This window comes from Oncorhynchus masou, unplaced genomic scaffold (assembly GCF_036934945.1).
Source record: "Oncorhynchus masou masou isolate Uvic2021 unplaced genomic scaffold, UVic_Omas_1.1 unplaced_scaffold_3498, whole genome shotgun sequence".
Taxonomy (NCBI): Eukaryota; Metazoa; Chordata; class Actinopteri; order Salmoniformes; family Salmonidae; genus Oncorhynchus; species Oncorhynchus masou.
In genome coordinates this window covers 21,795-35,289 of record NW_027009906.1, presented here as the reverse complement: position 1 = coordinate 35,289, position 13,495 = coordinate 21,795, and positions in this window count along the sequence as shown.

Below are 13,495 nucleotides of genomic sequence, written 5' to 3'. Positions count from 1 at the left end.
TAATACACTGGTCAGTACACACACTGCATCACACACTAATACACAGGTGGGACACACATACACACTAATACACTGGTCAGTACACACACCTGCATCACACTAATACACTGGTCAGGACACACACTGCATCACACACTAATACACTGGTCAGTACACTGCATCACACACTAATACACTGGTCAGTACACACACTGCATCACACACTAATACACTGGTCAGTACACAAACTGCATCACACACTAATACACTGGTCAGTACACACACTGCATCACACACTAATACACTGGTCAGTACACACACTGCATCACACTAATACACTGGTCAGTACACACACTGCATCACACACTAATACACTGGTCAGACACACACCGTATCACACACTAATACACTGGTCAGGACACACACCACATCACAGGACAGCCATCACACACTAATACACTGGTCAGTACACACACTGCATCACACACTAATACACTGGTCAGGACACACACCGTATCACACACTAATACACTGGTCAGTCACACACTAATACACTGGTCAGGACACACACTAATACACGTATCACACACCGCATCACACTAATACACTGGTCAGTACACACACTAATACACTGGTCAGTACACACACTGCATCACACACTAATACACTGGTCAGTACACACACTGCATCACACACCAATACACTGGTCAGTACACACACACGTATCACACTAATACACTGGTCAGACACACACCGCATCACACACTAATACACTGGTCAGTACACACACTGCATCACACACTAATACACTGGTCAGGACACACACTGCATCACACATAGACTGGTCAGGACACACACTGCATCACACACTAATACACTGGTCAGTACACACACTGCATCACACACTAATACACTGGTCAGTACACACTGATACACTGGTCAGGACACACTGCATCACACACTAATACACTGGTCAGGACACACACTGCATCACACACTAATAGACTGGTCAGGACACACACTGCATCACACACTAATACACTGGTCAGTACACACACTGCATCACACACTAATACACTGGTCAGTACACACACCGTATCACACACTAATACACTGGTCAGTACACACACTGCATCACACACTAATACACTGGTCAGTACACACACTGATACACTGGTCCAGTACACACACTGCATCACACACTAATACACTGGTCAGGACACACACCGTATCACACACTAATACACTGGTCAGACACACACTGCATCACACACTAATACACTAGTCAGGACACACACTGCATCACACTAATACACTGGTCAGTACACACACTGCATCACACACTAATACACTGGTCAGGACACACACTGCATCACACACTAATACACTGGTCAGGACACACACTGCATCACACACTAATACACTGGTCAGTACACACACTGATACACTGGTCAGGACACACACTGCATCACACACTAATACACTGGTCAGGACACACTGCATCACACACTAATACACTGGTCAGTACACACTGCATCACACACTAATACACTGGTCAGGACACACACCGTATCACACTAATACACTGGTCAGTACACACACTAATACACTGGTCAGGACACACACTAATACACAGGTCAGTACACACACCGCATCACACACTAATACACTGGTCAGAACACACACCGCATCACACACTAATACACTGGTCAGTACACACACTGCATCACACACTAATACACTGGTCAGGACACACACTGCATCACACACTAATACACTGGTCAGTACACACACTGCATCACACACTAATACACTGGTCAGTACACACCGTATCACACACTAATACACTGGTCAGACACACACCGCATCACACACTAATACACTGGTCAGTACACACACTGCATCACACACTAATACACTGGTCAGGACACACTGCATCACACACTAATAGACTGGTCAGGACACACACCGCATCACACACTAATACACTGGTCAGGACACACACTGCATCACACACTAATACACTGGTCAGTACCCACACACTGCATCACACACTAATACACTGGTCAGTACACACACTGCATCACACACTAATACACTGGTCAGTACACACACTGATACACTGGTCAGGACACACTAATACACTGGTCAGGACACACACTGCATCACACACTAATACACAGGTCGGGACACACACCGTATCACACTAATACACTGGTCAGTACACACACTGCATCACACACTAATACACTGGTCAGTACACACACTGCATCACACACTGCATCACACACTAATACACTGGTCAGGACACACACTGCATCACACACTAATACACTGGTCAGTACACACACTGCATCACACACTAATACACTGGTCAGGACACACACTGCATCACACACTAATACACTGGTCAGGACACACACGCATCACACACTAATACACTGGTCAGGACACACACTGCATCACACACTTATACACTGGTCAGTACACACACTGCATCACACACTAATACACTGGTCAGTACACACACTGCATCACACACTAATACACTGGTCAGTACACACACTGCATCACACACTAATACACTGGTCTGGACACACACTGCATCACACACTAATACACTGGTCAGGACACACACTGCATCACACACTAATACACTGGTCAGGACACACACTGCATCACACACTAATACACTGGTCAGTACACACACCGTATCACACACTAATACACTGGTCAGGACACACACCGTTACACACTAATACAATTGTCAGGACACACACTGCATCACACACTAATACACTGGTCAGGACACACACCGTATCACACACTAATACACTGGTCAGGACACACACTGCATCACACACTAATACACAGGTCGGGACACACACCGTTACACACTAATACACTGGTCAGGACACACACTGCATCACACACTAATACACAGGTCGGGACACACACCGTTACACACTAATACACTGGTCAGGACACACACTGCATCACACACTAATACACTGGTCAGTACACACACCGCATCACACACTAATACACTGGTCAGGACACACACTGCGTCACACACTAATACACTGGCCAGTACACACACTGCATCACACACTAATACACTGGTCAGTACACACACTGCATCACACACTAATACACTGGTCAGGACACACACTGCATCACACACTAATACACTGGTCAGGACACACACCGTATCACACACTAATACACTGGTCAGTACACACACTGCATCACACACTAATACACTGGTCAGGACACACACCGCATCACACACTAATACACTGGTCAGTACAAACACTGCATCTCACACTAATATACTGGCCAGTACACACACCGCATCACACACTAATACACTGGTCAGGACACACACTAATACACTGGTCAGTACACACACTGCATCTCACACTAATATACTGGCCAGTACACACACCGCATCACACACTAATACACTGGTCAGGACACACACTAATACACTGGTCAGTACACACACTGCATCTCACACTAATATACTTGTTAGAACACACACTGCATCACACACTAATACACTGGTCAGGACACACACCGTATCACACACTAATACACTGGCCAGGACACACACCGTATCACACACTAATACACTGGTCAGGACACACACTGCATCACACACTAATACACTGGTCAGGACACACACCGTATCACACACTAATACACTGGTCAGTACACACACTGCATCACACTAATACACTGGTCAGTACACACACTGCATCACACACTAATACACTGGTCAGTACACACACTGCATCACACACTAATACACTGGTCAGGACACACACTGCATCACACACTAATACACTGGTCAGTACACACACTGCATCACACACTAATACACTGGTCAGTACACACACTGCATCACACACTAATACACTGGTTAGGACACACACCAGGACACACATATTTTGATTTAACACTTTTTATTTTGTATTTTTTTTTATTGTAAAAAATAAAGAAACACTGGAATGAGTAGGTGTGTCCAAACATTTGACTGGTCCTGTATATAAATATGGTATTTACATTTTAAATCTTTATAAATTTGAAAAGAATTCTAAAATCCTTTTTTGCGCTTCGTCATTAGGGGGTATTGTGATGTCATTATGGGGTATTGTGATGTCATGTTTTTGGTTGGACAGGTTTCTCACTTTCTTTCCTAGGTTTTTGCATTCTTCATCAAACCATTTGTCATTGTTTTTCATTTTCTAAGGTTGTCTGCTTGAAAACGTTAGATTTGATAGGGGAGCTGAAATGTCAATTATACTGTTTAGGTTTACTACTGCCAAGTTTGCACCTTCACTATTACAGTGAAATGTGATTCAGCAGTGATCTGAGAGAGGTGTCAGTGGGCTGACTGAATGCTCTGAGGGACTCTGGGTTAAGGTCAGTGATAGTAGTCTACAGTACTACTGCCAAGGGATGAGGTCAGGTGAGTGTGTACCTACGGTAAGAGTCCCCTTGAAGCCTATTGTACCATTGACTGTACAGACCCAGCATGCGACAAAGCTGCAGGAGTTGTGACCCGTTTTTGTTGGTTATGTTGTCGTAGTTGTGCCTAGGGGGGCATATGGTGGAGGGAATGCTGTCACCTCCAGGCAGGTGTTTGTCTCCCTGGGTGCTGAGGGTGTCAGATTCTTGTCCCGTTCTGGCATTTAGGTCTCCACAGACTATTACATGTCCCTGGGCCTGGAAATGGTTTATCTCCCCCTCTAGGATGGAGAAGTACCATGTTTCTTGTAGGATGACAATGTCTGTATTTCACATTTATTTGATGAAGTCTGGGTTCCTGCTCAGACCTTGTATATTCCAGGATGAGATAGTAAAAGCTTTGTTTTCCATAGTGTCTACCAATCTGCGTGCCACTTATAGTTTTCATATGTACATTTTTGTGAGTTTAATTTATAATAATGTCTTCATATCTCAAAGTTCTACTGCTTGAGCTCCTCTTCCTCTTATAGAATATTATCTCAAAAGTATTGTGGAGCTCCTAAATATAAAACAGTACCGGAACCCAAAATGAGTCAAGAACGATGTCGTTCTTGCAGCGGGTGATTCCCTGATCCACCTCTACACAGACGACACCATTCTGTATACATCTGGCCCTTCTTTGGACACTGTGTTAACAAACCTCCAAACGAGCTTCAATGCCATACAACACTCCTTTCATGGCCTCCAACTGCTCTTAAACGCTAGTAAAACTAAATGCATGCTCTTCAACCGATCACTACCCGCCCCGCCCGACGAGCATCACTACTCTGGAGGGTTCTGACTTTAATATGCATAACTATAATTAGGGTGTCTGGCCACCTGTAAATCCTCTTTCCAGACTCGTATTCAACATATCCAATCCAAAATTAAATCTAGAATCGCTTGCTTATTTCACAACAAAGCCTCCTTCACTCACGCTGCCAAACTCCCCGTAAAACTGACTATCCTACCGATCCTGGACTTGTCGATGTCATTTACAAAATAGCCTCCAACACTCTACTCAGCAAATTGGATGCAGTCTATCACAGTGCCATCCGCTTTGTCACCAAAGCCCCATATACCACCTACCACTGTGACCTGTACACTCGTCGGCTGGCCCTCGCTACATATTCGTTGCCTAACCCACTGGCTCCAGGTCATCTATAAGTCTTTGCTAGGTAAAGCCCGCCTTATCTCAGCTCACTGGTCACCATAACACCCACCTGTAGCATGCACTCCAGCGGGTATATCACACTGGTCATCCCCAAAGCCAGCACCCCTTTGGCTGCCTTTCCTTTCAGTTCTCTGCAGCCAGTGACTGAACGAATTGCAAAATCACTGAAGTTGGAGACTTATATCTCCCTCAATAACTTTAAGCATCAGCTAAACCGAGCAGCTTATGACCGCTGCAGCTGTACATAGTCCATCTGTAAATAGCCCAACTACCTACCTCATCCCCATATCGGTTTGATTTTATTTTTGCACACCAGTATTTCTACTCTGCACATCATCATCTGCACATCTATCACTCCAGTGTTAATTTGCTAAATTGTAATTACTTTACTACTATGGCCTATTTATTACCTCACCTCCTCATGCCATTTGCACACACTGTATATAGACTTTTTCTATTGTGTTATTGACTGCACGCTTGTTTACTCCATGTGTAACTCTGTGTGGTTAGGGGTTAGGGTTAGGGGTTAGGTTAGTGTGTTATTGACTGTACGCTTGTTTACTCCATGTGTAACTCTGTTGTTTGGGTTAGGGTTAGGGTTAGTGTGTTATTGACTGTAATGCTTGTTTACTCCATGTGTAACTCTGTTGTTTGGGTTAGGGGTTAGTTAGGGGCTAGGGTTAGTGTGTTATTGACTGTACGTTTGTTTACTCCATGTGTAACTCTGTGTTTGTTAGGGGTTAGGGTTAGGGGTTAGGGTTAGTGTGTTATTGACTGTACGTTTGTTTACTCCATGTGTAACTCTGGGTTAGGTTAGGTTAGGGTTATGTGTTATTGACTGTATGCTTGTTTACTCCATGTGTAACTTGTGTTGTTTGGGTTAGGTTAGGGTTAGTGTGTTATTGACTGTACATTTGTTTACTCCATGTCTAACTGTGTTGTTTGGGTTAGGCTAGTTAGGGTTAGTGTGTTATTTATTGTTTACTCCATGTGTAACTCTGTGTTGTTAGGGTTGGGGTTAGTGTGTTATTGACTGTACGTTTGTTTACTCCATGTGTAACTCTGTGTTTTTTGGGTTAGGGTTAGGGTTAGGGGTTAGGGTTAGTGTGTTATTGACTGTTTACTCCATGTGTAACTGTTGTTTGTGTCTCACTGCTTTATTTGCTTCATCCTGGCCAGGTCGCAGATGTAAATGAGAACTTGTTCTCAACTGGCCACCTGGTTAAATAAAGGTGAAATAAAATACAGAATAAAGGGAGGGTCTGTGCGGAAGATTAGGTTACTGACGTTCCCGTTTTTGTAGCAGTCAGCAAAAAGTGTTTCTGGATTGTCCATGAGGAGCTTCTCTCTGTACTCTCTCGGTGCCTTGTCACGTTTAATATCTAAGGGGTACTGTACTGTGGTGATCCCTTCACAGTGCCCTGTAGATGATGTGGAGGGGGCTACCCTGTATATGTCCTTGTAAAATAATCCACCTTTTATACAACCCTCAGTCTATCTTTTGGAAAAACATGCTGAACAATTCGGGAGCTCATCTGCTCATTAACTCTCTATCTTTCCACTCTCTCTCTCGTTTCTCTCTCTCTCTCTCGTTTCTCTCTCATTTCTCTCTCTCTCTCGTTTCTCTCTCGCTTCTCTCTCTCTCTCGGTTCTCTTTTGATTTTCTCTCTTGTTTCTCTCTCTAGAGTTTTTAGCCACCACTTGTTGAAGCTGTGTAAGCTCCACCCCTCTCTGGTTGTGGACCAATCACGGGAGCTGCTGGAGTTTGCTGGAACCACCACTAACATCCACAGCAAAGAAGACCTGTACACACATGTGGTGAGAACTATATACTATACACTATAATACTATATACTATACACACATGTGGTGAGAACTATATACTATACACTATAATATACACACATGTGGTGAGAACTATATACTATATACTATAATATACACACATGTGGTGAGAACTATACACTATAATACTATATACTATACACACATGTGGTGAGAACTATATACTATAGTGCAAGTTCTCCCACTTAAAAATATGAGAGAGGCCTGTAATTTTCATCATAGGTACACTTAAGCTATGACAGGATTTAGGATTTTTAAAGAATTTATTTGCAAATTATGGTGGAAAATAAGTATTTGGTCAATAACAACAGTTTATCTCAATACTTTGTTACTTTGTTGGCAATGACAGAGGTCAAACATTTTCTGTAAGTCTTCACAAGGTTTTCACACACGAATATAAACACTGATATACACTCTACTATACACACTATACTATACACACTGATATAAACAATATACTATACACACTCTACTATACACACTGATATACACACTATACTATACACACTGATATACACACTATACTATACACACTGATATACACACTATACTATACACACTATACTATACACACTATACTATACACACTGATATACACACTATACTATACACACTGATATACACACTATACTATACACACTGATATACACACTATACTATACACACTGATATTCACACTGATATAAACAATATACTATACACACTCTACTATACACTACACACACTATGCTATACACACTGATATACACACTGATATACACACTATACTATACACACTGATATTCACACTATGATATAAACAATATACTATACACACTACACACACTATGCTATACATACTCACACTAGAGAAACCTTTACAGACACATGGTGACAGATCGAGACTGTGTGTGTGCCTGTGTGTGCCTGTGTGTGCCTGTGTGTGACTGTGTGTGTGCCTGTGTGTGCCTGTGTGTGACTGTGTGTGTACCTGTGTGTGACTGTGTGCCTTTGTGTGCCTTTGTGTGTCTGTGTGTGCGTGCTAGGTGTGGGTGCTAGGTGAGTACCTGTCGGTGTCATTTGACTCTCGGTGTTCCGTGGATCTGGTTACTTCCTGTTTCGAGGCATTGGAGGCAGTCCTCTTCGAGATCACTTCCTCTGGAAGCCCCTCCCCCAGGGTGGTTACCTCCTTACTGAGCGCGCTCGCTAAACTGGCTTCCCGTTCCCACGACCTCATACCCAGGTAACACACACACACACACACACAATGGGCTTCCCATTCCCACGACCTCATACCCAGGTAACACACACACACACAATGGGTTTCTGCTCCGACGACTTCATACCCAGGTAACACACACACACATACACCGGGCTTCCCGTTCCCACGAATTTCACACCCAGGTAACACACACACACACAATGGGTTTCGTTTCCACGACCTCATACCCGGTAACACACACACACACAATGGGTTTCTCGTTTCCACGCACTTCATACCCAGGTAACACACACACACACACAATGGGTTTCGCTCCCACGACCTCATACCCAGGTAACACACACACAATGGGCTTTCAGAGTGTTGCATTATAGGTTTGAAATGGAACTTCAAGTCGCTCAAGTAGCTCCCTACCTACTGCACCATGCAGCCATCAGGCCTACAGGCTCACTGCTGTAGTAGCTCCCTACCTACTGTACCATGCACATCAGGCCTACAGGCTCACTGCTGCAGTAGCCTCGCCTATTGCACCATGCAGCCATCAGGCCTACAGGCTCACTGCTGTAGTAGCTCCCTACCTACTGTACCATGCAGCCATCAGGCCTACAGGCTCTCACTGCTGTAGTAGCTCCCTACCTACTGCACCATGCAGCCATCAGGCCTCACAGGCTCACTGCTGTAGTAGCTCCCTTACCTACTGTACCATGCAGCCGGGCCTACAGGCTCACCGCTGTAGTAGCTCCCTACCTACTGCACCATGCAGCCATCAGGCCTACAGGCTCACTGCTGTAGTAGCTCCTACCTACTGTACCATGCAGCCATCAGGCCTACAGGCTCACTGCCGTAGTAGCTCCCTACCTACTGTACCATGCAGCCATCAGGCCTACAGGCTCACTGCTGTAGTAGCTCCCCTACCCTGCTGTACCATGCAGCCATCAGGCCTACAGGCTCACTGCTGCAGTAGCTCCCTACCTACTGTACCATGCAGCCATCAGGCCTACAGGCTCACTGCTGTAGTAGCTCCCACCTACTGTACCATGCAGCCATCAGGCCTACAGGCTCACTGCTGTAGTAGCTCCCTACCTACTGTACCATGCAGCCATCAGGCCTACAGGCTCACTGCTGTAGTAGCTCCCACCTACTGTACCATGCAGCCATCAGGCCCACAGGCTCACTGCTGTAGTAGCTCCTACCTACTGTACCATGCAGCCATCAGGCCTACAGGCTCACTGCTGTAGTAGCTCCCTGCCTACTGTACCATGCAGCCATCAGGCCTACAGGCTCACTGCTGTAGTAGCTCCCACCTACTGTACCATGCAGCCATCAGTCCTACTGCACCATGCAGCCATCAGGCCTACAGGCTACAGTCACGATTACACACTACAGCCAGTCACTACAGCCGTTAGTGTGTGTGTGTGTGTGTGTGTGTGTAGGGTTTCTCTGTTCCTCTCTAAGCTTCTCGTAGCGGAGCAGTCTCCTGGTGTGGCAGTGAGGAGGATGTTGTCGCGTAGTGACCAGAGGGGAGGAGTTATGGTCGCTGCTGAAACTTCCGAGCGTGGCGCTGAGTGTTCTAACCCCGCCTTCCCTCGCCACCTCCCCCGCTGGCAACGAGACGCCAACGCAAAACGCTGCCACCTCGACTCAGAACACTGACTGGCCTCACACACACACGCTAAAAATATAATCACACACATAGACCTTTAAATCATTTATGTTCAAGAAATGTACTGTATGTTTTCAATATCTTGTTATTATACAGTGAGGCCAAAAGTATTGGGACAGTGACATATTTTTGTTGTTGTGCACAACATAATCTGAAACACAACCAAAACAAACAGGAAAATACATCCAACACGTTTGTAGAGTTACAAGCTTGATGTAGTTATTGAGTGCTAAGAATATGGGACCAAATACTAAACATTTGACTGATGTACTACACAAGTATTTTTCCCAATGCTTTTGGTCCCTAAAAATGGGGAATATGTACAAAAAATGCTGTAATTTCTAAATGTTTCACCTGATATGGACGGAATAGCCTCAAATTAAAGCTGACATTCTGCACTTTAACCTCAGTCATTGTATCAACGTGGTGGAGTACAGAGCCTAAACAACAACAACGTGTTCCAATACTTTGAGCTCACTGTGTTTGTTTACTCACACAGACACATGTTTTATAGATCTCTTTTAATCAACAGTTTTCTGATAGAAGATCATAGATATAGGACTGACTGAGCCATCTAGTTATAGTTAGCTCAGTCAGTCCTGTCTAGTATATCTATAATGACAGACATCTACAGTGCCTTCAGGAAAGTATACATTTTGTGTTACAGCCTGAATTTAAATGTAAAGGTGTCAGTATAAAGGTACCACAGTATTACTCCTTAAAGGTGTCAGTATAAAGGTACCACAGTATTACCCCTTAAAGGTGTCAGTATAAAGGTACCACAGTATTACTCCTTAAAGGTGTCAGTATAAAGGCATACAGTATTACTCCTTAAAGGTACCACAGTATTACTCCTTAAAGGTGCCACAGTATTACCCCATAAAGGTGTCAGTATAAAGGGGTACCACAGTATTACTCCTTAAAGGTGTCAGTATAAAGGTACCACAGTATTACTCCTTAAAGGTGTCAGTATAACGGTACCACAGTATTACTCCTTAAAGGTGCCACAGTATTACTCCTTAAAGGTGTCAGTATAAAGGTACCACAGTATTACTCATTAAAGGTGTCCGTATAAAGGTACCACAGTATTACTCCTTAAAGGTGTCAGTATAAAGGTACCCAGAGTATTACCTCCTTAAAGGTGTCAGTATAAAGGTACCACAGTATTACTCCCTAAAGGTGTCAGTATAAAGGTACCAGAGTATTACTCCTTAAAGGTACCACAGTATTACTCTTTAAAGGTGTCAGTATAAAGGTACCACAGGATTACTTCTTAAAGGTGTCAGTATAAAGGTACCACAGTATTACTCCCTTAAAGGTACCACAGTATTACTCCTTAAAGGTGTCAGTATAAAGGTACCACAGTATTACTCCCTAAAGGTGTCAGTATAAAGGTACCAGAGTATTACTCCTTAAAGGTACCACAGTATTACTCTTTAAAGGTGTCAGTATAAAGGTACCACAGGATTACTTCTTAAAGGTGTCAGTATAAAGGTACCACAGTATTACTCCTTAAAGGTACCACAGTATTACCCCTTAAAGGTGTCAGTATAAAGGTACCACAGTATTACTCCTTAAAGGTACCACAGTATTACTCCTTAAAGGTGTCAGTATAAAGGTACCACAGGATTACTTCTTAAAGGTGTCAGTATAAAGGTACCACAGTATTACTCCTTAATGGTACCACAGTGTTCCTCCTTAAAGGTGTCAGTATAAAGGTACACAGTATTACTCCTTAAAGGTGTCCGTATAAAGGTACCACAGGATTACTCCTTAAAGGTGTCAGTATAAAGGTACCACAGTATTACTCCTTAAAGGTGTCAGTATAAAGCGTCACAGTATTACTCCTTAAAGGTACCACAGTATTACTAATTAAAGGTGTCAGTATAAAGGTACCACAGTATTACTCCTTAAAGGTGTCAGTATAAAGGTACCACAGTATTACTCCTTAAAGGTACCACAGTATTACTAATTAAAGGTGTCAGTATAAAGGTACCACAGTATTACTAATTAAAGGTGTCAGTATAAAGGTACCACAGTATTACTAATTAAAGGTGTCAGTATAAAGGTACCACAGTATTACTAATTAAAGGTGTCAGTATAAAGGTACCACAGGATTACTCCTTAAAGGTGTCAGTATAAAGGTACCACAGTATTACTAATTAAAGGTGTCAGTATAAAGGTACCACAGTATTACTAATTAAAGGTGCCAGTATAAAGGTACCACAGGATTACTCCTTAAAGGTGTCAGTATTACTCCTTAAAGGTGTCAGTATAAAGGTACCACAGTATTACTCATTAAAGGTGCCACAGTATTACTCCTTAAAGGTGTCAGTATAAAGGTACGACAGTATTACTAATTAAAGGTGTCCGTATAAAGGTACCACAGTATTACTCCTTAAAGGTACCACAGTATTACTCCTTAAAGGTGTCAGTATAAAGGTACCACAGTATTACTCCTTAAAGGTGTCAGTATAAAGGTACCACAGTATTACTCCTTAAAGGTGTCAGTATAAAGGTACCACAGTATTACTAATTAAAGGTGCCAGTATAAAGGTACCACAGTATTACTAATTAAAGGTGTCAGTATAAAGGTACCACAGTATTACTCCTTAAAGGTGTCAGTATAAAGGTACCACAGTATTACTCCTTAAAGGTACCACAGTATTACTCCTTAAAGGTGTCAGTATAAAGGTACCACAGTATTACTCATTAAAGGTGTCCGTATAAAGGTACCACAGTATTACTCCTTAAAGGTACCACAGTATTACTCCTTAAAGGTGTCAGTATAAAGGTACCACAGTATTACTAATTAAAGGTGTCAGTATAAAGGTACCACAGTATTACTAATTAAAGGTGCCAGTATAAAGGTACCACAGGATTACTCCTTAAAGGTGTCAGTATTACTCCTTAAAGGTGTCAGTATAAAGGTACCACAGTATTACTCATTAAAGGTGCCACAGTATTACTCCTTAAAGGTGTCAGTATAAAGGTACCACAGTATTACTAATTAAAGGTGTCCGTATAAAAGGTACCACAGTATTACTCCTTAAAGGTACCACAGTATTACTCCTTAAAGGTGTCAGTATAAAGGTACCACAGTATTACTAATTAAAGGTGC